This window comes from Dinoponera quadriceps, unplaced genomic scaffold (genome assembly GCF_001313825.1).
Source record: "Dinoponera quadriceps isolate SergipeBrazil2010 unplaced genomic scaffold, ASM131382v1 scaffold682, whole genome shotgun sequence".
Taxonomy (NCBI): Eukaryota; Metazoa; Arthropoda; class Insecta; order Hymenoptera; family Formicidae; genus Dinoponera; species Dinoponera quadriceps.
Window position 1 is genome coordinate 153 of NW_014554771.1, and position 5,826 is coordinate 5,978.

The window sequence follows — 5,826 nt, forward strand, 5'->3', positions numbered from 1 at the left end:
ATTGCCCTCCGATGAATTTAGAATATACGGATGTCCCGGAATGTGTATAGGGGTCTCTAATAGTAATATATATGTGTAGAAAATGTGTGAAGCGTTAGTAAACCGAAAGTCGACCGTTGAAAAGGACGCTCTTTTCACGACGCTTTTCTTTCTCGTGTATACGTTTTCTAATATTCGAATAATAGTTCGTGGAAATCAGTAATAATTGGAATTAATTTTTATCATGAGTGATAAAAATGTTGGTCGTTACAAGAAAGGATTGAAAGTTGATACTGCGTACGATAATAGACCAAAAGCGTCACGTAGACGACCGTTGAATCGGCACGAAGTAGAAAAGCCCGACGATTTAAATGTTAGTGCATCGGCCAAGAAATTAAAGAACCGTGATATTGACGATATCGAAGTGGACTCTACGTTTGGCTATTATCTGGTAAACTTCGTAGCAGTTTCTGCCGCCATTTCGACTGTCATTGTTTGTAAAGTGTGCCATTCAGAAGTACAATTCACCGAAACTAGTAAACAAGGCTTGAGGTTTAAAATTGTTGTGTCCTGCGATAAATGTGAAAAGAAATATATACCGAATAGCCCGTACGTCAATAAAGGCTACGAAATCAATCGCAGATTGATTCTTGCCATGCGACTGCTTGGAGTTGGTCTACAAGGCATAACAAAATTTTGCGCTTTTATGGAATTGCCCAGTCCGGTTGTTCACTCGGTTTATAATTCGATCATTAAACACATTTCTAATGCTGCAGAAGTTGTTTGTAAGAAAAGTCTATCTCGTGCAGCGAATGAAGAAAAAAGAATTTCGGCCGAAAATGGAGAAAAAACGGAATCACGATATCGAGCAACGGATCTTGGCGAAAACGCGGATTCACATCTTTATATGGTTTAATTTCTCTCAACGGATGGCACACTGGCAAAATTCTTGATTTTATAGTAAAATCAAAGTACTGCAAATCTTGTGAATATTGGAGTAAAAAACAAGAGACAGAAGAATACGCGGAATGGGCAGAACAGCACGCAAGCGAATGTCAAATAAACCACGAGGGATCGGCGGGTAAAATGGAGGTCGACGCGGCAATTGAAATGTTCCAGCGCTCCGAAACATTACATAGCGTAAAGTACGTAAGTTATATCGGCGATGGCGATTCTAAAACATTTAAAGGCATTACTGAAGCGGAGCCATACGAAAATACAACAGTAACGAAAAAAGAATGTGTTGATCACGTTCAGAAACGAATGAACATCAACCTCCGAAACTTGAAAAAAAATACAAGAGGCTTGGGAGGGAAAGGACAATTGACAGGCAAAGTCATCGACGAACTGTCAATTTATTACGGGTTAGCCATTCGTCGGAATTGTGATTCAACTGAAGAAATGAAGAGTGCTATTTGAGCAACACTTGATCACAAAATGTCAACAGATGAAAATCCGCAACATGACCGCTGCCCGAAGGGTGAAGATTCTTGGTGCTCGTGGAAAAGAGCGAAAGCTACGAACACTTTGGACGAATATCAACACAATTCACCTATGCGCGCTGAAGTGTTCGAAGCTATAAAGCCGATATACGAAAGACTTACGTCGGACGATCTTCTCACTCGTTGTATCGGAGGCTACACGCAAAACAACAACGAGAGTTTCAACTCAACTGTGTGGGCGATGGCTCCGAAAACTATGAATTCTGGCAAAGTGATAGTGGATATTGCTACAAGTATTGCTTCATGTGTCTTCAACGATGGACTAAGATCAATTTTGCACATATTCGATGTCATGAAGATGAAAATTGGACCAAACAGTTACAATGTGTGCACGAAGATAGATGCGAACCGTATCAAGAAAGCGGAACAATCACTCAGTGTCGGCGCAAAAGAAGCCCGCATGCAATTGAAAGCTTTCCGGAAGGAAAAAGAAGCCGAAGACGTTGATGTAGAAGGACAATTGTACGGCGCAGGCATCGCAGATCAAAGGTATATACGAATTTAATATGATTTTATAGTACTTAAAATTTTAAACGCGTTTTTCTCGAAATCACTTTTTTTGAACTGGCCGAAGACATAACTCGAGGAAATCTTCACCGATCCATACGAAATTTTGACAGTACATTCGAAATACCTTTCTCCGGAGACGTATGTAGGATTTATTTTTTATATTGCATAGTTTTTTGGTAATCAACAATTTTATGTCGTTTTTTATAGTGAAAATTTTAACTTTTTGTTCAAACGTGCACCATTTCGCGAAAAAACAAAATATCGAAAAAATCCTACGTACGTCTCTTGCTGTTGTTATATAGAAACTAAAAAATTTTTATTTTTTGTTCCAGGACCAAAATTAAGGAAGTTACGTCTTCGGCCCATGGACCCACTGAAAAAAAAGGCGTCTTTGGAGAAATGCTGGACAGCCGCCATTTTGAAACTAATTAACATGAAAAAATGTGTATTTGTACTTTAAAACCTATATTATAAAACCTATTTCACAAATTTTCGGTTGATCCTTTTGTTGAGTCACAAAAAATTCATAAAATATGCCCATTTTTTCGCGCTCTAGACCAGCTTCCCCCCTTAAAAGAACACAAAACCAAATTTGAAAAATTAATGCATCGACTTAAAGAAGCTAATTTAAAATTACAACCGGACAAATGCCAATTTCTGTGCAAGGAAGTCAATTATTTGGGCCATGTAATTAGCAATAAAGGCGTCAAACCAGATCCCAAAAAATTCAAAGCTGTACGCGAATTTCCAACGCCTAAAACGCCAAGGAATATAAAACAATTTATAGGATTAGCTGGGTATTACAGAAGGTTCTGGGGGTCATACCTGAATTTTCAAAATTAGCTCGACCTTTGACACAATTATTAAAGAATGAAATTCCTTTCCAATGGGGAACAGCACATCAACAATCATTCGAAGTATTAAAAAATGAATTATGTAAAGAACCAGTCTTACAATGCCCAGATTTCTCTAAACCATTCATTTTAACGTCCGACGCATCAGGCTATGCAATATGAGGTATTTTATCACAGGGAATTATTAATAAGGACCGACTCATAGCTTATGCATCTCGCACCTTGAGCGATAACAAAAAGAAATACGATACTTACGAAAAAGAAGCTTTAGCAATTGTGTATTGCGTCAAACATTTCAGACCATATCTATGCGGAAGAAAATTCACACTAATAACAGATCATAAACCCTTAATGTGGTTTTAAAATGTTCAAGTTGCGAATATGCGAATACTTCGATGGAGATTAAAACTAGCGGAATAAGATTACGACGTAACATATAAAGCCAGTAAAACAAATGTAAACGCGGATGCCTTATCAAGAAATCCCATAGACTCACCGTCAGAAGATTATAAGATAATTAACCCAAGGACTAAACTGAATCCAAATAATCCGCGGGATGCCGAGCTTATCCCACAATTATTAGAAGAGGATCATGATACTGAGGAATCAGACGAGGAAGACACCTATAATCCACAATTATTCAAAAATCACACTGCGGAAGAATCAGATGGAGAGGACGTTACCGAAATGTATCTGTCCGAAGGCCACGCACTAACTGAAATCTTTCCCACGGATTCTATACCTCTTACCCCGGAAGAATTATCAGAACCCAGCGTCACACAGACAGTCGACGCGCTAATACATGCACCCGAAACAATCGGCAAAGAGCAAAATGGTTCAGATAGGCCAGACGAAATTCTTTACCATATGCTGACGCGTAGTCGAACAAAAAATGTAACAAAAACAGCCGAAGATCCCGAGGAGATAACATTGAAAACCCGTAAAAACCTGCCTCCGAAACTTTTACCTGAGGATGTGAATGAGGAGAGTAGTGACGATGAAATTTCTAATGCAATTATAAGAAAACTGCGAGTCACAAATAGCCAAATTAAAGAGACTAATCTCATCGAATTAAGGGATCTACATTTTTTACGCAAAGACAACCTGCTTTATTTTATTGACATTTCAGGCAATCCTTTAGATACCGGTGCAAAGAAATTGTTTGAGCGTCAGGAAATGCCGAAACTAACAGATTTATCGGTAGGGACAGTAAGGTTAATCAAAAGGAAAAAGAGATACCATATAATACTACCCATCAGCGAGGATCAGAATTGATGATATTAAAGAATATAAAAGATGCGATAAAGAACGTACGGAAATTAGCAGAAGATCTAAAACTCTCCAGTATAAGCATCGCCAAGAACGAACACATTTTAAATGTCCCATGGAACGACATTAAAACCGGATTTCAAACGAAGTTCTTAAACTCAGACATTCGGATAATCATTTGCAATGGATTAATCAAATACCCACCAAAGGATATACGAACTGCAATACTACAGAAAATGCATTGTACTCCTGTCAGAGGACATCGAGGAGTAACCAAGACCTATAACAGAATTCGTCAGAATTATTATTGGAAAAATCTAAAAACAGACGTCCAACAATACATCTTGTACTGTCTCCAATGTCAATTGAAGAAATTAGTACGAGTTAAAACTAAACAACCTATGGTAATAACCGACACTCCCGGATGGACATTCGACAAAATAGCCATGGACATAGTAGACCTTTACTCTGCACCAAAGCAGGTAACGAATATATCCTTACTATACAGGATCAACTAAGCAAATTCTGCCTAGCCATACCACTGCTAGATCAGACGGCCGTTACGATAGCTGATAAATTTGTGAAGAGATTCATCACTATCTTTGGACCTCCTAAAGCAGTACTTACGGACCAAGGAAGAAATTTCATTAGCGATCTGATGAAAAAATTGGCAAAATACTACCGAATACGGAAATTTCACACAACCGCCTTCCATCCTCAATCTAATGGCTTTCTGGAACGATCTCATCACGCACTGGCAGAATATTTGAAGCAATACGCTTCTAATGAAAAGGAATGGGACGAATGGTTAGACTTAGCCATACAAAATTACAATACTAGCATCCACGAAGGTACTAAACACACTCCGTATGAACTAGTCTTCGATAGACCTGCCAGAATACCATCCAGCGAACCTTTACTTTACCGTCTGTTTCCCAATCATATAATTAAAAAGAGAAAATCGTAGTTTCCGAGACACCCAGGACGTAATACGTCAATTAATTAATTAACAACTTATTTAAAAGACACATTTGGTCTTACTGAAAGTTTATATAAATTGCAAGATGAATTACAAAAGATTTACCAGGAAGAAAATAAACAAATAATTGCATATGCTAATAGAATAAAAACAAACGGAAAAAATATCTTAGAAACACAACGCATTTCTAGTCCTGGACTAGTAAATGCTCATTATAAAATTTCATTATAAAAAGAATTATGCAGATGCTTTGTTAGGGGTCTCAAGTCTGAAATTGAGGAAAGAATAAAAAGAAATTTAGACTTAGCCACAACAATAAATGAAGCTTTACGAATCGAGAGAGAATTACAGGAAATTAGAGAAATACGAGGAATAAATTCTTTATCCATTGAAAGGTCTTGTCAAATTTGTTAGAAAACTGGCCATACTGCGGAAACATGTCGATTATATGTACAAAATACAATAACTTCACATTTAAAGAGTGAAATTTTAATATGTCAAATTTGTAAAATACGCGGACATAGTGCTGTCAAATGTCGATTAAGAGACCCTACTGCCCGAAATCCACTAAAAATCGTTCAAAGCAATGTAATCATGTGTCAAATGTGCCATAAACCAGGTTATACAGCTGAAAATTGTTTATTTAATAACCAGCCTAATATTATTTGCCAGAATTGTCAAGGACTTGGCCATAGTTTTCACGAATGTAGAACCAATTCATTTTCTAATAATA

The 5,826-nt window shown here is 37.4% G+C and overlaps 1 pseudogene; it reads left to right on the forward strand.

Annotated features, from left to right (window-relative positions):
- Window positions 1-1,217: 1,217 nt before the first annotated feature.
- LOC106741719 lies at window positions 1,218-5,081 on the forward strand (annotated as a pseudogene).
- Window positions 5,082-5,826: the final 745 nt, after the last annotated feature.